This window comes from Astatotilapia calliptera, chromosome 10 (assembly GCF_964374335.1).
Source record: "Astatotilapia calliptera chromosome 10, fAstCal68.1, whole genome shotgun sequence".
Lineage (NCBI taxonomy): Eukaryota > Metazoa > Chordata > Actinopteri > Cichliformes > Cichlidae > Astatotilapia > Astatotilapia calliptera.
This window is the reverse complement of record NC_137431.1, coordinates 10,928,847-10,953,815: the sequence shown is the minus strand read 5'-3', so window position 1 is coordinate 10,953,815 and position 24,969 is coordinate 10,928,847. Positions and strand designations below refer to the sequence as shown.

The 24,969-nt window shown below is 41.4% G+C and overlaps 1 protein-coding gene across 2 annotated transcripts in view; it reads right to left on the bottom strand.

Moving 5' to 3' along the window:
• The window catches only part of gabra3 (gamma-aminobutyric acid type A receptor subunit alpha3), a 125,256-nt gene extending 103,964 nt beyond the window's left edge, over positions 1 to 21,292 (bottom strand). For both annotated transcript variants that reach the window (XM_026181152.2, XM_026181153.2), the window contains exon 1: positions 20,876 to 21,292. The gene's annotated coding sequence lies outside the window, so the exon portion shown is untranslated. The remainder of the gene's footprint in view (positions 1 to 20,875) is intronic.
• Between the last annotated feature and the right edge of the window lie 3,677 nt (positions 21,293 to 24,969).

Below are 24,969 nucleotides of genomic sequence, written 5' to 3'. Positions count from 1 at the left end.
TTCAAACATTTATGCTCTTTTGGCAGCTAAAATACTAAATAACGATTAACTGTATTTGCAAAATATAATGAATGGTTGAAAAAGTACAGTGAACAGTGAAAAATGGGTTTTGGTTATTATTTGCTATTAAGTGGCTTGAGAGTATGAATCCAGCTAAATGCAAAATGTGAAACTTTATTAGATATTGTGAAATATGGCTGAAATTTGAAACTGGAAAAACAAAAATAAAAACCATAAAATGCTTGAGAGTAAACTTTGCTGTGCAATCAGAATCAGAATACTTTATTAATTCCTAGCAAATGATGTATTATGTGTATTAATGATATGTGGTCCAGTTCATAATAACCTATTTGGAACGTGGAGTGAGTTCATCTGTCTGCGGCCATGTCTGACAAATAAAAAAGTCTGGGAACCACCATTGTAAATGATTCCTTCTACAAAGCAGACAGGTGGAGCTCTAATAAGGGAAGAAGCACGATTTTCCTCTCTGCTTTGGGACTGTGTGTGATATAATGATCATCAGACTGTTCTCAACCAAATGATCAATGCATTGGGCTGCAAGGCAAAACAGTTTCTACTGGGACCCATCACGATTATGTTACGCCAGAGATAATTTGTCAAGATTTGGGTTTCTTCCTCACAGACATGTAATGAGAGTAAAATGAATCCATTATGAACACAGCGCCACATGACAATAAGTCTATGTTGCTGTTTTTAGGGAGGAGAGAGAACGATATATTTCATTCAGTTATTTCCATCTCACTGCTAAGGCTTGGCTGACTCATTTGCAGAGTTGTTCACAAGTGGTGAAAGGAATGATAAAATTATGGCGTGAAACAGCTAAAGTGGCCTGATGGTCCAGTTTAATGAAAGCTAAACATATTTAATCGTGTCTGAATATAAAGCGAAGTGACTTCGAAGAGGTTTTATTAGTGCTGAACTTGGCAGGAATCGAAGTCTCTCACTTCCTGCTTTTACCGAGATCTACTTAAGGAAACATCCTCTCCTGACTGAATGTTAACAGGGCCAGAAAAATGTATGACATCAGTGGTTTATTAGCATAAAGGACATAATAAAAAATATATAACAGATGGAGTTATTTTTATAGAGACGGATTTGGACTTTTCATGCCGAGCGCACACATTTACATGACAGCAGAGAGGGAAAAACAGATATCTGGCTTCCAAAAAAATGAGACCAAAGTGGTTGAAAGCAAAACACTGTCACAGCCCTTAAACCTTTGTCATTTGATGTTCAGAGAGTACTTGAAACTTTTTCGGAAATAAAATGTACACAGTGTGGTGACAGTACGTGCATGTGACATCAAATGAGATTTGATATTCCACAAGGCAAAGCTTTCATGGGATTTAGCTTCTCTCGAGGAAACAAGTGATAAAACAGTGAGAGAAAGTGCAAATTCCTGTACATACTTGCAGCTACCGCACTGTTCAAATGCACCAGTGAGCCATATAAGGCCGCTCCCCGGCCAGTTTGATCAATTACGACCCATTTTTACTTCCCCTTTCACATGTAAGAGTGAGAGAGCAGAATACATTCACAGCCAGATTGATCCAACAGTCCCTTCGGTCTGAATAAAGCCGATTTGGCTAACACCTTGATTCAATATTTCTATACACCATCAAAAGTTCTCACCTGTCAAGCTACAAATGGGAAAGATCTGCAGCATAAAGCTTACCCAGTTGAGCACATTTGCACACATGGAGCACAGCTTCTCTATAAATACTGCTGAGTCGACTGTATTTGAGATCCATTTATTAAATCTGCAAAGCATACAATAAAGAAATGGCTGGAATTTGATTCCAACAGAGCTCAACAAAATGCATTCCCACTCTAACCCAGCAAAGCGAACAAAGCTAATATGTCATAGAGAGCATCCCATTATTCACAATATTTTCCAGTCGCTATCAATTATTTGTAAAAGTAATTCCTATTATAAGAGTGGAGCTGAGAAAATAAATGCTGAAATCAAACATGATTATAAGGATACTGTAATGGGGCAATTTTGCCTGCAATAACATTCATTACTCTGCTGGGAGGAAGAGATTTCATCAGATAAATAGAATAATCATGTAAATCAGTGCGACTTTTACAATTATAACTAAACTAGTGCGGCTCTGCACACAAGTCAGCGCCGCCACAGCTTGAAAAACTGGAAAGCAGATGTTAAACCGGAGACAGGGTGGCTGCCTCGTAGGTGTAATCTGTCAGAGTTCATCAAGGACTCCTGGTGAAGAGCATTACCTTTTCTAGCACTGACCACCTGTGCACATGCGTTAACGCTGGCCTTGTTACACTGTGTGCAGCTCAAAGCCTGAACAATCCAGAATGAAGACCTTGAGTCTTGACATTTCCATTCTGCACCTTTGATAGAATCTCACTGATACGTCTGCTCTATCACAGATATATTTATCGCCATGTTGTCCAGAATCTGTTTATGTTTTTTACTTTTTACAAAAGGCAAAATATTTCTGTCCTCTATGGTATCGTTGAGGATGTAAATGCTTTGTGTGAATAATAGAAAAATATGAATGACAGAAAAAGTTAATCAGTCATCCATCCAGCCATTCATCTTCTTAACCACTTAGCCGATTCAGGGTTGCGGAGAGGCCTACCCAGCTGTCAGCTGTTGAGAAGCAATCAAGTAATTTTCTGCTAATGCAGTTTTAACACCATCATAAAATAAATAGAAAAAAGTCTTCACAAAGCTTTTTGGGATAACGAAACCAAGTCCCTGTTTGTCCAAGATCAGAGGTTGTTTAAGAGAAAAAATAACTTTAGATCACATAAAGAAATGAAATTTCCATCTGGTGTCCTTTCAAAAATGCATGAAATGCTACATGTTTTGATCACTAGAAGACTGATTGTCAACTAATATTTCCTTGAGCATTAATTTATCAAGATGAAAAAAAGAAGATTTTGTCTGAGGCACAAATTTTAGATCTACTAACAGACATCGAAAGTACCACATTTGGATCGTTTATAGTTCCTAATAAAAGCCACAAATTTTTTGCATGCTACTGGAAACGAAAACACGCGAGCTTTAAATGTGCTGCTCATTGTAAATAAGAGATGTTTTTTCTCTGACCATTAGCACAAATATATTCTTAGCAGAAAATAGATGTCAAATGGAGTATTTTCACACGGCTTAAGCAGGCAAAATTCCTTCAAAGCTGAAAGCATTACATGGCCAGCAAAGCAGGTCCCCACATGGAGGGAAAATTAATATCCCAGTTCAGACTGTGACAAGTTCTGCATCTCCTCAATGGATTATGATTACAGCTGGAACAAAGTCTTTGCCCAGTAGGAGGCGAATCAAATTGGCTGACAATCAGAAGAAGTAGGCACCAGAAGGAAAGGATTGAGAAGATGAACAGTTTAAAGTATTGACTGTTTACAGAGTTCCCCCACTAATGGTAGATTTCTATTAGGCTGGAGACACTTTGATCATCTGTTTTTTGTGTGTAAATGCTTTATTTTAAATGCTGCCTTTTCTTTTCCTTACATATTTCTAAATTTTAAAAAATGGTCCAGTCGCAAAAATGGAGGAACCAATTTCATCATGGTGGCAGTCCACATCTGAGACTGTGTACGTCTTCTACTTCAATTAAAACATCCTTGCAGAAGCCATTATTGACGGTGCAGTAAGAAAAAAGAACATATCTCTTTAGATGTACGTGAAAGCCGGACTGATAGATTTGCCGTCATCTTACTCTGAAGCTATATTGATGCTGCTGCACAGAACTAAGGCTGAACACAGTGAGACATGTTTAGCCAATCAGTTAACAGTGACATTGCTATGGGAATACAAATGAGCGTTGCCTGGCAAAGCGTGCAATAGATACGCCATGTACTGGCTCGCCAGAGAGAAAGGACATGTGAATTCAGATATAATGAAATGGGGAAGATAACGTATACGGTAGAAGATAAATTGCCCTGAGGCAACTCTGGGCTAATAAAAATAAGCAATAAGGCTCAAAGTCTGGACCCAGTTTCGTTACTATAAATCCATTTGCATTTAAATTATCACGTGAGAAATCAGATTTAGGTGACGATGCACCCTGCTAACTGGCCTGGGGTGGGGGTAACCTGCATTATTCATGTCACAGCATGCTCCACTTGTTTGGATGGCAGTAATTGTTATATGATTAACCTGCTGGCTGCTCGCTTGATACATTTTCTTAAGCACCTCACCGATGTCTGATTGTTGGAGCAAACCAATCCTTTTATCGCGGTCCTTTGCCAATAAATTCAGGGGAAAATGAAATCGAAAAACAAGTAGATACAGATACATTGAGACAGCGCTCGCTCACCTTATTACCGTCTAAAGTGTTGGATTTCACAGCAGCCTCAACACACTTGGTACCTGGAGGGGATGCTTTCAAGGCTTTCATCACTGAAAGAAATTTCACAATGAATCCAAGTTCATTTTTCTTCTCCATAACCCATATTAAAAATTACCATGCTAACAGCTGTCATCAAAGATTCGAAGAAATCAGATTAATCTCATGGTCATGTTATGAACTCAGAATAATTATCTGTAAAAGGCTTTCGAGGAAAGAATATCCATTACTCAGCTATGAACAGTCAGTTGTTCACCGTCAGATGCCAAGTCACAGCTCCATCGAATACGCTTCCCAAAAGAGCAATGGCTGCAAGCCAGAACACAATAAATCATGAACAAGGAATCACTCTGTACAGAGTAGCTCACAATCCTGTTAATTTTTATCTTTCACATCCAATAAAGTATACGGCTAACAAGACAATTTTAAGATGAGGCCAGGAGCAACAGCAGCTCAGCCTCTCACACTTTCACACCGTCTAGTTTTGTTACCATCCATACCATATTGAAGTTTTCAGGCACTATGCAAAATGCTTTTTCCAAGTGCTACTTCAATACATTCTGAAACACTAATGAACCATTACTTTAATCTGCTGTCACATCACAGCGGATTTCATTTTGCCGAGCTAGGTGTGCTTTACTAATTGGTGAAGGGCTGAACGGCACCCACGGCCTGGTTGCCGCAAAAAGGTTAAAAGAAATCATACGGTCACTATCACCGAAACCTAAAACGAGTCACAATGTGCCACCTAGGAAACTTTTCTGCTTTATTTTTAATTATAACAATAAACGTGGATTGTCCAGTCTAATGGCTATAAAATAATGACATCGCCTGCATTTAGACTTGGCTTTAAGTCTTTTACACCAGCCTGTTTTACATACCTGGGGAAATGAAGACGCACAAACACGAAGAGGTAAGTGCTTTTATTTTATTCTGTAGGCTTTGTTTGGTAGCTTAAATAGCAGCTAGTGGAACAACTGGTGTACCTGTGAAAAAGAACCTCATTATCTAAGGAGACAAAGAAGGTGAAGAGGGAAAGTGAAACAAGAGTGAGTCTTGGACAGGCTTGCACTCACTAGAGAGAGGCCCTAGCCTGCAAAGGCTAAATGAAATTCAGACAGCATTAAGTTGACTAGTTATGTAAGGAAAGGTGCCTACTTATGAGCCTAATACGACTGGGTGTTTTAAAAGAGGACGTGACCTGGTCTTTTAGACAGCAATACTGACAAGTTGTCTGTTACCACTGCAGAATCATTTATTTGTTGGTCCATTAACCTAGTGCACCCTGACTTACATCAAAGCTTTCTAGGACATAAAGTGAGTCTGGAAAATGCAACAGCATTAATATTTCAACATAAAAGACCATTCATAAGACTGACAGATAGTCCCCCAAAGTCATCAGTTAAACAGGGTCTGAAGAAGCAGGGCACAGCGCAAATATCTGTCCAACTTCATTTTGTCCGTAGAGTTGTGTGGTTCTTTCCATGTTTTCAGGTGCATGAGTGCAAAAACACGACTCGGGCTGTTAATTCTCCAGTGGGTCTTCCATGTCATTGCCATCAATCAAATGCTCTGTATGTCACTTTGAATCACTATTGTAGGAAAGACGGTCCGTGCATTAACATGTCAGGGATTCTTCACTGCTAGCTGCAGGGTTTTCGGTGCGGCAGCGTCAGTTTGTCAGACAATTTGCTGCTCCGGACCAGACCAGAATATTTCAATAACTGTCCGATGGATTGACGTGAAATACTGGACAGGCATTTGTGTTCCCAGAGGAGCGAGGCTGACTTTACACATCTTCTGACATTTCCTCTACAGCAGCAGCAAGTCAAAAGAGCAAATTTTGTACGGACGATGAACTCTAATGACTTACAAATCCTAAAGCACAAACATGAGGTTGGCATTTGTGATTTGGAGCTAAATGTCTATTGAACTGGTTGCCAAAAATTTTGAAAGCGTACATGCCCCGTCCTCAGGATCAAGTCCGAAAAACTGTGCTAAAGCTATGACGTAATAGAGCTGAATTATTATATTGAGTCATCAAATTTAGATGCCAAAGACAGATGGTCGTGGTGAATCCAATATCGAGATAGACCTCAAGGTAAATACTGACTTCTGCAATGAAAAGAAGATCAATTTGGAACATACATAGCAAGGTTTACAAATTAAATCCCACTCTTCTTTGTTTTTTAAAATAATTTTTGAGAGCTAAGTCTTGTAACTTAAGAGTATCATCGATCATACTGAAAGGGAAAGTACTCACAGGCAGGGTTAAGATTCAGAGTAAGTAGAAGCTATAGTCATTACTAACATGAATGACAGCTATATAGCCCAACTGTAATTGGAATGCAAGGTTTCACTCCCAGGTAATAGCCATACAAAGAGCAGGAGAGTTCAGTACACGCACTATACTGGCCCAACAGAATAATTTGAACCATAAATCAAAAATCCATGCAGCAGTTCACCTTGAAGCTCTACAGGCTTGTCTTTGCCACTTAGTGCTAAATTGTGTTAAATATGAGTTCTTGTTTTTGTATCCTACCTAAACAAGGATATACTGTAAGGATTCAAGGATGTATTATATAACAATACACAATATAAATGTGCAGCAGAGTGAATGGGGATAGTTTCAAAGGCGAGACAGTTGTTTCATTTGCGGAAATAAATTGAATGTGATCTGTTGTTCCAGTTAAGATCGACCTAAATTTCAATTTGAAAAGAGCATTTTTAACATTAGAGAAAGTCTATTAATATCTTGCAAAGAATTAATTATAAAATAAGAAAGGAATAAAACATCAGTCACAACGCTTTACCTTGATGAGTATTTGCAGAAATATGCAATCTTAAAAACTCAACAATTTCCACTGAAACCTGAATAATTACCTTAATCTGATACAGATTACCCAAGTGAGCAAGAAGAATATTATTTCAAATGGTAATGTATTTAACAAGCACCGTCATCGGACTGAATTTTAAATAGGCAATTCGTATTTAGACTTATCGTCAGTCAGCCGAATACATTATGTAGGCTCTGGCTCTGCCATAGGCAAGAGCTGGCAACCCATTTCTCCATATGACACAGAGAGATATTACTGATGGTGTTCTTCCATGGAGTACATCAGGCTTGCAAGAAATAGCAAATCTTATCTCAAGAGCAGATGCGCTGCATCAAAAAAAGGCCTTACGTTGCAAATGTGGATCCCACAAATCTAAAGTTGCACACTGAGTTTCATTGCCTTCTTATTACACCACACAGATGGATGGAAAGACAACTTTGATCCAGAGACATTGCTACAGTGCACAAACGCATGTACAGCAAGTTATTCGCAGCATTTCCAGTGTCCCCTACCACTCCATGTTGTCTTTCCCCGGACTGGATAATAACTGTTTTTCTCTTCAGCTGGATGAGGTGCGTGTGAATCTGAACAGAGCTGCGATCTGCTTTGGGCCCTGCTGTGAGTCTCTGTGGATGAGCTGTTTACTGGCGTTTTTTGTGTGGCCAGTAGGATCCCACTTAGTGTGAATGATGGCAGCTGTGAGGGTGCCTCTGGCAAGTGTGACTCCGACTATGGCTGCTCGGTCTCATGTAGAGTATAACGCCAGCTGCTCAGGCTGAGTAGCACTCCAGTGAGCACGACCGATTGTGGCTGAGGTAAGCACGTCTCTGGCGAGAATGATGCTGAACGCAGCAAGGGGTGAGCACAACCCTGACTGTACCTCACCAAAAACATCATCTTGGTGCATCTGGATGCTTGAGATTGTCACTGCATTAGTCCAACTGTGGCAAGTGCGACTGAGTTTCTGTGGAAGGCGTAAGTGCAGGCTGCTGCCACGCAAGCTGGCAAACTGGTGAGGGTGATTTTGTGATCACGGCAGCTTTGACTGCTGGAGCAGCAAGTTATCACTCTGGTGGAGTTTGCTGGTTGGGCAGAGGCTGCGATGAACACAACAACAACAACAACAACAAGTGTGACTGCAGCAGTGGTGAATGCGACTCAGTAGAACATGGTTCAAGCTACACTATTTCAAGCACAAATGGAGTGGTGGACTGTTGGGCTCCAGCACCTTCAGTCTGGACACACACAGTTGACTATTATTGTGGTTACAAAGGTAGAAAGCATCCATTAATTTACATGTGGCCTAGATCACTTGAATTTAGTTTTAGGATAAAACCAGAGGTTAATGTAGCTATGGCAACTGACTAGAAGATAGTTATCCTGACTTTGAAACATGTAACTTAAATAACAGATACAAGTAATTCATAAAGAACACTGGCTTTAATGGTCCTGGAAAAGAACTTATCTAATGCACACCAAGGACATCTACACAGGGCTCAGTTATCACATATAACATCACTACACTTCATAATCTTTGACTGGGACTTTAATCTTAACAGAAGTAACAGCTAACCTGTTTTTAAAAAAGGCTTATATTTTTTTTTTTCATACAGAAAGAAGACTCCTTGTACTCTTGCTTTATTCAGGGCCCCAAAATGTACACAACTAACTAAAACAAAAAAAGAACAAAGTTTTTCACCAGCTTCATAAATCTTGGACAGCACCATGGTCGTAATTTCCTGACTTGTATGGTTGCCTTCTTTTCTTTCTTTCTGATAGAAAGTAAACTTGTGAGGTTACAGTCTGGTCTTAAAATAAACAGCAGCCAATGTTCCCAGCAAAGCTGTGAGTGCTTCCAATTCCCGAGGCACCGCTCACAATGACTAATCTTTTCACTCGTCTATCAGTTCAAAGATGTAAATGTTTCAAAGTTCATCTGCTTCACAGAATGCACCTGAGATATACATAGTAATCGTACTATCAGCATTATGGAAAATGACAGTATAAAACACCGCTATTTCTGTCTACATTACCTAACATCATCAAAATAAAATATAGCTTCTACGTGTAATTCTTAATAACACTCAAAAAACCCATCGCAACAAAAACGATATCGTGATTGAGCGTGATTTTCCGCTCCTTCCTTCCTGCCTGCATTATTTGGTTACTGCAGCTTACTGCAGTCAGTCCGTGTAAGGTCACACCGCTTTAGTCTTTTGCTTTCAACACTGAGCAATCTAATTCACAAAAGCAGCCTTTTATCATGAAAAGTACTTAAAAAACATTTGCTGCAAAGTGGTATTTACCCATCAATAGAAAAATCCAGCTAAGCACAGAAACATTCAATCAATTAGTCAAGTGGCAAACAATAATTGTAAGCATTGATTACTTGGCATTTTTTAAATTATAGCTCAGTAGCTGCATTTGAATTGACGTGCATCTTGAGTACATACAATTTATTTTTGTGCCCTCTCTCTGAATAGACTTCAAGGCCAGCAAAACTCCCAACAATGGCTTCCAGTGAGTTTGTATTCACTAAAGCTCCCCTGCTCTTTTTTCCTGCTTTCCTCATCCATAATTGAAAACTTTTAGACTTACTTCTTGAAAACTCTGACCGTAACTCGTCACACAACACTAAACACAGACCACTGGGCCGTTCCAGTTTATTGTGTGTGTGTGTGTTGCAGGTAAAATTCAAGTCAACTACATAAAAAAATAAAAAAAAAAATAGGAGTGAGCTCATGAGGGCAGGAACGGGCAATATTAAGAGAAAAAGAAGGCATTCTTTTTTATGATACGCAAGCTTCCAATTTCACTTCATCCTCATTTCTTTTCTACTGAAAATGTAATAAACCTGACTAACATCTGAATAAGCATGTCATGTCATTCAAATACTTGTGTAATACACAAATGTATAGAATAAAAGACGAAGCCTTTGTTTCAATAATAATTATGAAACTATAGTCAGTTAATAACTATGAAGAGGATAGCTCAAAAGGTCTGAAATTTGAAAATGCAGATTAAAAAAACATAAACATTCTGCATTAAAATCTACAATATACAGCAAGCTGTGGGTAGAGAGAACCGGTGAGGCGATACATTAATGATTGACTAGATGACTCAAAATAGCCAGTATATCTGTGGTTACTGTGTGGGAAGGACCTGGCAAAAAGGAGCAGTATGTTATGGAGGTTATGGGCTTGTTCATAGGCATTGGTATTCACAATGACGAGGAAAGACAGACCTCAAAAGGTTCTGTAGCTTCAGTCTTGATGCCAGATAACACAGTGCACCTTTAGAGCTCTTTTCAGTCCAGACTTAGGCAGCGTGTTGACCTTTCACATGGAAGCATGTGAAAGGTCAACAGCACATTAGATATGGATGCTTTTGGCTCACTGGAGTATGTGATTCATAGAACTTCATGGCAATAAAATATAATGTGTCAGAGGTGTTCTATTGGATTGAGGACAGGTGAGCCTGGTGGCTAGTCAATGGTATCCATTCCAGGAACTGTTTGCACTCACCATAAGAGGACAGGCACTGTCGTGTACCAGGAGGACCCCGGGACCCAGAGCACCAGGTAGGATGTGTAGGGACTGACAGTGGATCCAAGATTACATCCCAAAATGTAATGGCAGTCACAGGGCTGTGGCCCAGCCTATAGAGGTCTGTGTCCCTTCATGGATATACCTTCCCACACTACCACTGTCCCACCATCAAACCGGTCATGTTACCACGTCCTCTCTGGACCCTTTTTTGTCTGTCACATGTGCTCAGGGTGAACCTGCATTTATCTGTGAAAAGAACAGGGCACCAATGGTGGGCCTGTCAGGTCTTGTATTTTCTGACCGAATGCTAATTGAGCGTCAGGATGCTGGGCAGAGAGCACAGAAACCAATGGAGGATGTTGTGCCCTCAAGTCACCATGTTTGTGATTTTTTTTTTGTCAGACACATTTACATCAATGGTCTGCTGGACATTGTTGCGTAGGGCTCTGACAGTGCTCATCCTGTTCCTTTTTGTACAAAGGAGCAGATTCCAGTCCTGCTGATGGGTTAAGGACCTTCTGTCCAGCTCTCCTAGAGTAACTGTCTATCTCCTGGAATCGCTTCAATGTTCTTGAGACTTCGCTGGGAGCCACACCAAACCTTCTGGCGATGGCATGTATTGTGCCAGACTACCTGTAGAGCCTCTGTACGGTCCAGGCATCACCTTATGCCACCGGTAGTTACACTGACCCTAGCCAAGTGCAAAACTAGAACAGTCTGAACAGTCAAAAAAGATGTGGAGGGAAAAAATGTCAATGGCCTCCACCTTTAAAACTATTTCTGTTTTGTGATTATTTCATTGTTGCCCCTCTAGTGGACATGTTTTTAATTTCATTAACACCAAAGTAGCTGAAACTGATTAACAAACCCCTCTGCCAACTCTATCCCACAAGTTTAACTGACGTGACGCTAAACTGTGAATATGCATCAACAGCCCCAATTTGCTTAGACAATATCTTGAGAGGAAGCTGTACCTGGAAGAAACCTTTGCAGGCACAAGGAGAACAGGAGAAAACTCAGCCTGGTGGGGTTTGAACCAGGAACCCTCTAGGGATGAGGCAACAGTGTCCTCTCCACCACTGTGCCACCCAGTTAAGACAACAGAATCATTGAGCTATATAATTCCACTGACAGAAAATGTACTGCATCTTTGCAGGACTGCCAGCTCTTCCTATTTTAAACACGTAGCAGAAATGACCACGTTATCTGGGGGTCACTCACGACAGGTTTTACAGGAGGACAGAATCACCACAGCAAGTCATTCTGTCCTCCCAGGGAACTGTGTTCACATTCTTGGCAAGAAGTCAGGCCTATTCAAGGTGGGCGTCTCAATCCAGCAAAGTTGTCACTGTTAGGTTTGTAGCTTGAACCCATCCGCTGGAACGTTGAAGACAATATAATTACACTGCTAAGCAAGACACAAATAGGCAAAGTTCTTCATGTTACTCGTGCACGGGAGAGAACCGGACAACCGCTTGACTCCAGTTGGTCTCGTCCGTCCTCCCGTAACACTGTCCTTTTATTGAGGTTACATGAATATGCATAGGTTCATTAACATACGACGTCTACATACAAACAAAGAGTACCTTGCCTGTGTGTGTGTGTGTGTGTGTGTGTGTGTGTGTGTGTGTGTGTGTGTGTGTGTGTGTGTGTGTGTGTGTGTGTGTGTGTTGCTGATCAAAGGGTTAAACATCCTTGGTCAGGAAGAGGGTAGCCTCCCCCTCACCCTAGATGGTTCATCCTAGATAACACGGTGAGGAAGTCCTGCAGTTCATCTAAACAAAGAGCACTTAGACTAGAACAGACGCAACTACGTTAATCCTACCATAAAATAATAAGACACGGTATGACCTCTCATGCTCCCAAAGTGCTGTCTAATACACACAAAGTTTGCAGACTATCAAGGATCAAAACCTCTACCAATCTACAACTAATTACAAAACTCTAAGCATATATAAGTAAATATTTCTAAGCATAAATGACAATCAACAATACAAATCTAACAGTCACCTTGCCTGTCTGCGGTTTTCATGGATATGTGTCGAGGCAAAGCCAAGGTCTGACTCCACAGCTCAGGGACATTACAGTGGTATTCTTGCTGATTACAGAAAAACATCATCTTTTCATCATCTTTTCCACAGTTGGGTTTGCTACTCACATTTGTGCACATCATGTGTTAAAGGCTTTGTTTTATATAAATATCACTACCCTCCCATCACTCTTAGAGGACAAACTGACACTGCTGACAGCTGGGATTGCTGTTTGTATAGCCCTAGTTTCACAGTGAATAACCCTTCACAGGTCTCTCCTTTGGCTCTTGTATAAAGGTTTCATAAAAGTGTTTTTAGTGTAGTATATATTTTTTATGCAAGATGCACTATCACATCAATAAAAGCTTGTGGCAGGCTGCAACCAAACAGCGAAAACCTGAGATATAAAAGATTTTGTTTTTGATGTATATTGTGTCTACAATGCACTTTCATGGGCAAATACAAAATCTAATAAAGTGGCACTGTCTCTTGATAAAAGTGTTTGTGAAGCCATAACATTTTAGAAAATCCATGCTTGCTTTTTTGTTGCCTCTCAGTAAGTTTTGAATATTTATAGCTGCAATAAAAAACACAGTAAAATGATCTTTCAAATATCTAGATAGCATTTTAAGTGCTCACAATGACTGCTTTAATATTGCAGCGCCTGCTTTGTCTAAGCTGCTTGAAAGCTTTTCACTAAAGTGAAAGGACAGGAGCATCCCCTCTGTTTTACCATCTCACTGGACGCCTGTTTTAGCATTGATTTTTTTTTAGAGCTCCTAATGTTTAGTAGTCTTTGAATGACCTAGCCCTGGCTTGTCTCTGAACTTAAGCTGCCTTATGGCTCGGTGTGCAGCCTGAAATCCTCAGACAGGAGCAACCTGACAGTTTTTCTGTCAAGGTTAAAGACTAAAGGTGACCATGCTGTTGTTGTCAGAGCTCCGAAAACTTATGAGCCACTTTCCAGCAAGATCGTGTCACAATTAAAGCTTTTTTCTTAAAAAAAAAAAAAATCATCTTTGATATTTATTCTTCTTGCATCCCTGCTGCTTTGACGGCTCTCAGGATGTCGCATTTCTTATCCCTAAATGACTCCCTTTGTTTAAGGCATTTATGTTTGTCAGGCATTATAACCTAGACTAACAAATTTCCTGTGGCGAATGGCGAGAAATCTCATAGTCACAGTTGTTGACAGGAACACTTTATGTTGTAATATAAACTGTAAAATCCCCTTTTGCATCTTAAAGATATGTTTCAGCAGCTATAATGACACCTACTCTATGTTTGCGCACAGCAATGCAACAGTGATGTAAAATAATCTGTGAAGAATACATTTTTACTGTGCGGTACCTGGTGTAATACAGTGTGGGTTGAGATGACATGAAGGTGGCCAAAAGCTACACACATTAAATAAAACCAGACACAATCATCTGGCAGCTTGTGATAAAAAACAATAAACACTATGGTCTCAGAGAGCAAAAAGACAAACTGTCTGCATGCAAATATGCTTTGAATCACATAGAAATCTTTACAGTACTTTGCATAGACTATGTCTTTAAGGGACAGTTCACGGTACCAAAATGATTTACATATTTTCCCCTCGCCTTTAGCGCCATTTATCCATCGAGATTGTTTCGCTGCAATTTGCCCAGTTTTGGGTCTATCTGTTGTACAGATATAATGGGATGTGATGGCAGTTGCTTGGGGAGCTCAAAGCACCAAAAAGTTACATTTTTAAAAACTCAGCAACAACGTCTCTTTCTAGAAATCTTGACCTAGTTTCTCAAAAGACCACAAAGTTGCAGTGAGTACTTTCATGTATAAACTACTGAACTACAACACTTTTGCAAACAATATTGCTCTGGAGAAGAAAGCAATCATCAACCAATGACAAGATGCTCATGCTTCGACTACTCTGACAGGATGTAAATGATGAGTGTGTCTCCTTTGACTGAGCTTTAATGTTAGCTAAGTGTAAGCTCTGCTTGACTGCCAGATGTAGCTCCATTTAAATAAAATAGTTCTCACATGAAACCACCCATGGAAAGGTTTGTGGACTTTTTGAGAACCTTGATCATAATTTCTAAAAAACAGATATTACTGCAGTTGTTGCTTCTTTTTTAAAAACTTATGAACACCACAAAAACATGGCACCCAGTTCCATTATAGTCAAGAAAGATCCTTACAGCCACTGTCTCCTCAATAGGGCAACACACACCAAAACAAGCTACAGAGACAGGCAGAGACAGGCTACAGAAAAGAATAATGTATATTGGACAGTGAGATGGCTGTGTGAAAACGTCATGAAAACTTTTGAAAATGGATGATAAGTAAAGATTTACTCTTCAACTTTGTTATGAGTTTTGATTAGTCGCTACCTAAATAATGTTTTACATATTACTCCACATTTAATGCAATAAATTACTTAATTACTCAGCAGAAAAAGTCATTTGTTACACTAGTCATTGGATTACTTACACATTACTGCATTATTTAAGTATTAGTTGATATATCTGATTTTTTAAAGGACCAAATATCGGTATAACTTTTAAAAATCTTATATCAGTCGGGCTATATATTCTTGATAAATCAAATTTTAGTAACACCTGAATGAAGCACGCTGTATCTTAAAGCCCAAGATGTCATCTTAAAACTGCTTGTTCTGCAACTCGAAGGTATTTTACTACCACACTAAACACAAGCAAAAGAATTAAGTGAGAGGATAAAATACTACTGTTTTCCATGCTATTCAATATTCCAGCTGAGGCCTACAGTAAGTGTTATCTTAAGGGCAGTGCCAAGCCTCGAGTCAGCGAAGGGTTAGATAAAACGTCTGTGGGTCATTTGCACGTACACATTTTTGGTAGATAATATGAAGCCATTTAAATTGGTTCAAAGCCCAAACTCAACAGGCACCATCTAGATGAAAGGGCACAGTCAGATTTTGCCCTTGCTCTTGTGTGTTTGATTATTCTGCTTTTATTTTTTATTTTTTATTTAACAGCTCAGTCAAAAATATGCATAAAAGAACTGCCAGTAGAATTACAGCAGCAAACACCAGGATGTTACATAATAATGAACAAACATGCATGCCCCTCACATTGATCTCTTGTATCTTGATGTTCCACACACAGTCCCACTTGATACAGTAAAAAAATAGTCAAATACTTAAATATAATACTTGAAAGAAAGAAAGAAAGAAAGAAAGAAAGAAAGAAAGAAAGAAAGAAAGAAAGAAAGAAAGAAAGAAAGAAAGAAAGAAAGAAAGAAAGAAAGAAAGAAGAGACAATTAAAGCATCTCTCTCTCACCCCTCAGGACCTTTGGTTCCCAATAATCCCCACTATCTTCAGCCGAAAACACTATGTTACCAGGGCAACAGCTGCATTGATGGTGTAGCTTCATGGAAGCGTGTGTGACAAAAGCGGTACCTGAAGCATCACACTTATAATTGCAATCAAGGCAGACCTGTGGCAGAGATGACTGGGGCTGAATTATTTCTGTGTCTCTAAGTGTGTGGTTTAAATTCCATACATGCACGACAGGAGACAAAAACTAGTGTGCAAGAAATTTATGTAGTCATGTAAATCTTTGCCCGTGTGCCTCCACTCCCTCTGCACACATTACACTTCACTGCATTTTTTACCAAGCACCTTGATTCATGAAAAGTACACTTGCCGTCTTTGCCAATAACCTTTAAGCAATGTTTCTCAGCTTATCTGGATCATAACCAAAAATCAGGCTACTCAATGTCTTTGCTTTAAAAAGCCAAAAATACCTTTTAGTCGACTGCCAGCCTCGATCAAAAGCTCCGATTTAATACTTTAAATCCCTTCCACTGATAGATGATGAAATAAATGCATGACTTAGGTAATTTCTTAGCGGACACACGCATTTTTAAAGTTATAAAGAAAGAAAGTATCCTTCTTTAAACACCATTTCAGATCCTGAATGTCTATAACAATCGCTGACATTTTATGAGTATCTCAGGACCTGCAAAGACAGTCTGCCTCTCAGGAACAGGCGGTCCCAATATGAAGCTTTAGGCTCTTAGAAGATTCTGACATTTGAAAGATTTGACTGTCAATCTTAAAGGTCATTGACAGTGTGAAAGACGCGTGGGGTTTTGAAGAGTGGGTGAAAATAAGTCAGAGCAAGGTGACGCTATATGTTATACAACCTTCAGCTTCTTATGCATTCAAGTCCCTAAATGACAATTTTATTTCAGGGATTACAGCATACAGATTATATAGAGACTCCAAAGCTGAAGAACGTTTCATTTAACAGTAACCGTGTGCCTGACACAGACTTCATTTGGGTACACTGCTCAGATAAATTAAAGATCACTCATTTGAATGTTTTGTGTTTTTAGTATTTTCTCTGTCTTGTTGGCCGAGTTGATGTTGCAGCTGTCCTGATATCATTCGAATATTTCCTCAGAGAAACATACTCCAACTTCAGCATCTTTGACTGCAGCTGGTGATAGCGATCCTCCACTCATAGTTGGAGAGCCACTTTAAGGCCAACCTGCAGCAGATGGGTGAACTGTGGCGAATATCATCACCAGCTGCAGTCCAACATGGTGGAGGTGGAGTCCATCCGCAAGATAAGAGACTCACTGGAGAGGCAGCTGATTATATTGATTTGTTGTGCGTACATCTATATCCACCACCCCACCCCACCAGTACAAATCCATTCAGCTGGAAACACTGAAAAAAATAATGAATTCATTAAAGATAGAAGTGTACCGAATCCTGCAACATGCTGAATGTTCGTCTAAAGGTTATCTTAGCCTTTATGAAAAACGGCTCAATTGAAAGAAAAAGAAATCATCCAAAAAATAAAACATCAAGTCTGACCTCTGATGATCTAACAAGAAAGGTTGGAATTGTTGTTGGCGCGTTGCGCAACTACAGTTCGGGCTCCTGCAGTCTTTTATCAAACAGCAGATGATAATTTGCTCTGCTCATAATGCACTTGTTGAAAATGCTTTATGCAGCCTTGGCAGGCGGTTCTCTACTTCCTAAATAAATGACTGGGATTTGCGTTCCACACATGATCATCCTCGTCAGGACTGTTCTGTCTCAGCCAAAAATACAGTAATAAAAGTCACCGCACTGGCGGAGGCTTTAACATAAACTACATTTAAAGGAGCAACTGCTCGCAGGGTGAAAATCAGTGACAATCATGGGAATTAGCATAAATCAGCGGGCGTCTGGTGGTAACGTTATTCCTGTGTGAACGGAGCTTCTGTGATTAATCGTCTCTCGTGCACAGAAATGGGGAAATGATTGGATCTCACATTAAGGGAAAAAGACTAAGGCAAGTGCAATTCTTGGAAGCTCCAAGTATGCAGACAAAGAAAAAAAAAAGTTAAGACAAAAGAAGTCAGCAGCTTCAACATACTGCATTTCTTGACTTCATCCAAAACAACAACATTAGGCTTTTCCTGGATGAGGAGAGCATCCAGAATCTGTGTGCTAACCCTGCTCTGCCTTCCCATGGTCCTGCTTTGCTCCACCTCTCATCATCACTGTCACTCTGTGGAGCCAAGCTGTAAAATTTCCCCTCAGAGCTTATTGGTCGTGACTGACACTGTCCTGGTCGAGGTTTCGGTGTATGTGGATGGCTCTGATGATTACCTCTTGTCAGCTGTTTTCATTATCATCCTCTGAGCGTTGCATCATGCCTGACTCCTGTGCCCACTTGACCTGTGTGGTGGAACCTCAGAACACACTGCCATCTCAAAAACAAGACTAACTTGTACGGAAATTCAGTGAAGTGGAGGGTAACGCCATTATTTATGCAGGAATTATTTTCTTTCTGCTCACAAAATACAAACTCACAATTATATATGTATATATATGTATATACATATATATAAATATAAACACTTATACTACTTTTCCCTGGGAGCCATTACCCCCATTTATTTTCTAATCACTCAAGACTCAAGATACTTTGCATTTTTACTGCATCACGTCTTACGGTGCCTCGAGTAACAATAATGCAAATCCCTGCAACAGTCTGCCTCTGTCTTTTATTTGCCTGCATCTGCACGCTGAATCCCAACAATAGCAATTACAAAATAGATTCTCTAATCACTTCAGATGCGACGGGTTCACACAAGTCTCACACAAGCACGGCACATCCATCTGTAGCTCTCGGATGAGACAGCACCTTCTCCTTCAAACAAAATCTGCTCTGGCTGACACATTCCCTGCTGGACAATAAATCTGAGTTTACTTCCTTTTTCACCACACACCCATGCACTGCGAAAAGGGTTCTGTGTGTGTGCGGAGACTCTCTCTCCGTATGTCTCAACAGATGAAGAAACTGGCTGAGAAAAGTCATTTACTTGTGGTCACACTCACGGGCGTCATCGCATTACGAGCCCTGTAGCTTGCAAGACTGAGAGCCGGATGACTGTGCATCACATCAAAACATGAGGTGTGGTAGGAAGAAAAAAAACATTCATGCATGATGTTGCAGAGGAGCAAACGCCTGAAAAAACGTGGCAACATCAGGGTGAGGGAGGGAAAGGATGAGCACCATTCAGTGCTGTGCTTGAGCGACGCCTCCCAGGTCTGGCAATTAAAACCAGCTCCTGGCCTCTGACACAGGCTGGATTCAAGCGTGGAAAAGATGAATGCAAGGATTCATGCAGGTGTACCACAGCTCTTCCTGACGTGTGTCTGCATATGGAGCCTGCTTGTTAACCTTTTCACCATGACACTAAAAAAAAAAAGACATGCAGGAGCAGATGTCTGAAAAGGTGCCACACTGTCTATTACAAAAAAGGAAAAGATCAGAACCAAAGGACTACCCTGTCAGGGACTCCATTCAGCACTCTGACAGCATGGATACCATTTGTTGTCACCCTTGTCTCAGGCAGCAAACAAACAGGAGATGCAAATTCTCTAATTGTGTCTTGTTTGTGTGTGTTGACCCAATTTCACATGATTTTAAAGAGGGGTTGGGATTGCTGGATTTACTTGTGCACTTGGGAAGCTCATGTCATTATTACATTTGCATCATTCCAGCTGGACATCGCTCAGCTGACACTCCATAAGCTACACCACGCGTGGCTAACTGACAGAGAGGATGACGAAAGAGATAGTCGTGTTCCCTCTCGTGTTGCGCTACGGCAAAAGCACACAACTACGCCGAATTTAAATGATTAAGAGCAAGAAAATCGTTTAAATAAGAAATAAAAAACGCGCATGCACATGGAACTGTTTTTCCACTGTCGTCATCTCTTAATCTGCTTTTTTTTTTTGGTAAACTTGTCAGTCCCGGTGAATTAAAGAAAAAAAAATACTGATATTAATAAAAGACAAACCGCAGTGGTGTTTATTTCACTGGCGGTGGAGTTGAGACCCTTCGCTTTAATGGAAGACGGTTTTTAATCCAAGGTTAAGTTAGCCTGTGCTCAACAGTCTTGTCACAGGTTGCGGTAGCTCGTTCCGAACACGATTCCCAGCACGCGGGGTCAAAGCACGAGCCCGGAGTTCCTGTGCAGGTGCGGCTTTTTTCCCCCTTCTTTTTTTTAATCATTACCAGAAACGTCTCGCGCGTCTTCACCGCTAATTGCCCATTAAGGGAAAGTAACAGCCGCTCAAGCAGTAGTGTCGCATTGTGCTGCTATTTTGACTGTCCTTAGAAGTCGACCTAAGCTTTTAAATAAACAAACAAATAAATAAAATTCAACCACCCCTGTGACAGGTGTATCTCCACAAAAACAACCCCCTCACATTTGTTGCTTACTACTTTAATTCGCGGGCGAAATCGTCGCGGTTGAGCAGAGCCAGAGCTAGTCGCATGCAAGCCGCGCATCCCCCTCACCGTGCATCTTTTCCACTTCAGCATGCGAGGGGAGACCTGTTAAACCATCAATTATACTGCGGTAGCTACACAAACAGCAGTTGTTGCATGTGAATGAAACATTGCCGCTGAGCCCATTTGCAACCGTCTCCGGCAATTATCCTGCCGGCGACGTGTGCGAGATCTTAACAAGAAGAAGAAGAAGGAAAAAAAATCGCATCACAGAAGACACAGCAGAGGTAATGACTAATAATAAGAAAAATAACAACAGTCTCACCAGCAGCAATGAGGATGATGTTCCTGCTGTTGTGTGTGTGTGTCTTCTCTCTCTCTCACTCCTGGCTTTCCTTGGAGTTGATGAGGTTCTGCCGTTTGGTCCGACTGATTTCTCCCTCAGCTGTTACCGGCCACTGGATTTGGATAATTTTTCTCTTTCTTTCTTTTTTTTAATCCAGCGGTGAAATAACGGGGGGAAGCGGCGTCCTCTCGCAGAGCTCTGCCCTCTTCAAACTAACCTTCCCGCCCCCTCCTTCTGCCCATCTCAGATTGGCGCTGGGCGGGAGGGGCAAACCTTGAACCTTGAACGGGGGCTGGTTTAGGAGGGGTGATCTGTCGCGCTGATCAAATCCCGCGTGGATGTTTGCGGGAGGGCTCACTGTTAACTGATCAGCTCGTCACTGATGTTCCCGACAGCTGGAAGGGGGCTCTCCCCCCCAGCCCCCCAAAACACACACCGCCCCCCACCGCCCCTCTTGTGCAGTTATTGCACAGCAACCTCCCAGGCGAGAGGCAGCAGTGAGTGGGCCCACTTACTCCGGCGGATTGAGCACTGACGCAGGTGCCCAAGGTCCAACCGCGACAGACAAGAGATGCCAAGCCTAAGAGCTGCTGCTGACAGTGATACAGCAATCTCATCTGAGTCATTGCAGTGGTAGGAAATGGGAGCAGATCATCCCCACTCTGTGACCTTGGAGGGGGGATGTTGTGGTCTGATCAAGGAGTGGAGATGGGAAAAATCTGGGCAAGGCAGTAGGAACACAAGACGTCTCAACCTCTGTTTGAACAAAGTGCCCTTTTTGCATGGCGCGTAATGCCACCTCTAACCTCTGCTCAGTCAGCAGCAAATAGTACAAGACTGCTCTTGTACTCTGCAACTCCCGGGTGTGCCGTGCCATACACAAATCTGTCAAGAACAGACAAAACTGCTGCAAGTGACCTGCCAGTGAAGCCTGCATTTTAAGTCTGCAGGCGATATAAGAACCTTTTTTTTCACAGTTCACAGTACAAATCCGCACACTTCTGTATTTCTGTCAATAAAAAAGACCACAAATTGTGCCTCCTGTCAGTCTTCATCTACTATCTGTTGCTTACATCAACAGTGCAAAATGGAAACAGTGCAACACCAAGTCAGCAAATTGTTATTATTATTATTTTTTAAACGAAATACACTACACAAACTTTCACTACATCCACCACTGCTTTCCTGGAAAGAGGGGAATTCCTCGCTGTGTGGTCCAGCCTAAGGCATCTCGCATCTTGTCCCTAATTAGGTTTCGTTGAAAGGCTTTTCTCCCCGCTCTCACTGGGGGTCTAAGGTTGGGGTGGTGTGCCTTTTTCATTTATCATTTTCATTTATTGTTTCATTGTGAAGCCCTTCGAGACTGTAATTGTAATTAGAGGCTGTAATAAACTTGATTTGCTGGGAGCTGCTGTGGGCGAGGGGAAGGAGAAAGAGAGAGAGGTGCTGGCCAGTTCTTCAAAGGAGCATGTGAGCTGAGGAGAGAGAGCGCTGGTACAGGATCCAGGCTGCTTCTCAGCCACGCATCCCAGAGCTATAACGTTCCCCACTCGGGTGTCTACATCACGGACGCCACAAGCCGCGGAAGCTTGTTTGTTTGTTTTATGTGCGCGTAAGAGTCGACGCCTCGCATAAAAGGGGACCAGCCGAGAACATTTCACATCTGCTTCACTTCTTTCCCACGGCGATAAAATGAATTGAGCACAATGTGCCATTTCCATGCTTTCTGCAGTTACCAAGTGCTTTATAGTTCGCTTTATTTCCCTCCCCCCAAAAATTCCTTGAGCCGGCATAATCATGTCCTCCAGCTAATAATTATAAACTCTGGAAAGACCGACACTGAGATGTGTGTGTGCGTCTGGGCTGCTTTTCTTAATTAGTCGGACAAAGATGAATCAGCCTTTTTTTCTTTTGGGTGGGTGGGGGGGGGGGGGGGGGGGGGAGGTATGCAGAAATAGGACCACAGTGTATTTAAAAATAGATTTGACATGTTTTGTGTCATTTAAAGAGGAGTCACTGTCCATAGTTTAGTCGCAATTTAGTAACTCTCATTGCTTGATAACAACAGCTTCTGGGGTCACCCTGAATGAGGCACTTGTGCCTCAAGAGGTGCTGCTGGCCTAAAAGTCTGCTCTCAGCATCCCATGTGAAGGATGTGAATGTACATAGCCAATATGAATATGTTGTTAAGCTGTCTCATTGTTACATCCAACCCTTTGCCCCCCCCCCCAGCACCTAATGAGTGTGACCTTTTAGACATTTCGTATTCTCAAATATGAGTCTCCATGCTGTGTTTTTTCTATAATAATGATCTCATACTGAAAATTCAGGCAAAGGTGGCTCACTTTTCATTACGCCGTGTGGATGTGTGTGTATATGTAGCCAGGTCTGAGCCACAGGTGCACAGGTTTTCAGAGGCTCCGGTAAACAAGTGATTTGTGGAACCTGATGGCTTTGCTGTCATGAAGATGGAGCAGGGTGTTGTGTTCTTGCAGATGTGTGCATTGCCCTGTCAGATTAGATCATCACTGTAACTAACCAAGTGCGGAGCCCCCTTGTGGCATCCTTGAGCAGCTGCTTAAGTAAATGAACACTCCATTCCATCACCATTCATAAAGCAGGAGCGTGTGCGTGGTGCGTTAAATGTGAAGAAGCGGGGTATTTAGAGATGAAACCTTCCGCGAGTTTGGGCAGGAAACAGAACGCATCGACTTGCCATCAGCTGATCCTTATTAGCGTTAATTACCTTCACCATTTAGTGCCAAGCATTTCATTGAAGCTGTCAGCGCTTCATTTAAGGCTCACCCCGTCTTGCGGCGGTTCTACAACACCGCCCGGCCACTTCCTGTTCTATCTCCTCTGTCAGTAATCAAATACAGCAGCTTGTGGTGTGTTTCTGCAGACCTGTCTCCTATGACGATGACATTTGCAGGCATCTCATGGCACCCTGGTCGTTTTCATCTTGAACTGTGTGTTATTCTCATGGGAGGAAAAAAAAACCCCAATGGAAAGCAGAAACTATATAAATGGACATTTGACACAAAACACCACATCCAACTGCTGCATGATGCCTCAGCTGGAGTGACTGTTTCCTGAGGAAGTGCTGGCATCATCGCCTCGAAATCAAGCCACACAAATCATTGTCAGCCCTGCAATTAACTGAAAGATATTGCTGCTTCATTAATATGTCCTCACATCATCCATCAGTCTATTTACTTTCAGCAGCTTTGCTTATCTCCAGCAAGAAACAGCTTTTTTGGTGTGTTTGTGTGTGTTTACGCGTGTGTGTGTTTGTTTTGTCAGAGCGCTGGGGTGGAAACATTCAGTGTGTGTGGTGTGTGGGGGTGGGGGGGAAGGGGGGGGTCAAGAGGTCCTCCCCCAGGACAATTTGAGCATCAGACTTTTCATTACCTACATTCTGGTGAATTTCTATGCACCATTCTGTACCCTTTCTGCTCTTTCTGTTTATGGTAGAAATGTCCGGAAGACTCTTGGCCATTCTGTGTCGTTTTCAAATAGTTATCATCGACTTTTCTCGTGGAAAACCTCTCAACACACTTATAGACACATGCTTAGCTCTTCCACCCTGTTTGCAAGACTCCAGATGTGACAGAGAGCACAAGGAGTCGACAGTTTTGTCGGATATTAGGCTCCGTTTGCTTTGGGGAAGTAACCTGCTTAAATCTGCATGAGTCACCAGTTCACATCAATGATAAGTTAATTTATTTTAATTTATTTTAATTTATAAAGCCACAATATCAGACCTCCTACTCCTACTCCTTTTCTTTATGGCCCCACTACGATTATAAAGCTGTCTGCCCTGCTCTCCAGAGCAGAGTGAGAAGACACTGTGTTGCTGCTGCTGCTGGAGATCAGAGCACTGCGTGTGCATGCGGTGAGGATAATTAAGTTTACCACCAAACATTCAGTGGTGGTATGAACTGATTTTCTAGTTGTATTTTGGGAGTGAAAAACAGACCCACTGTTAAAGAAGAAAAAAGGCACTCAAATGCAACGGAAGCAACGGAAGCCCAAATGGCCAGCTGCCCATCTACAATTCCAGTTTCCACCTA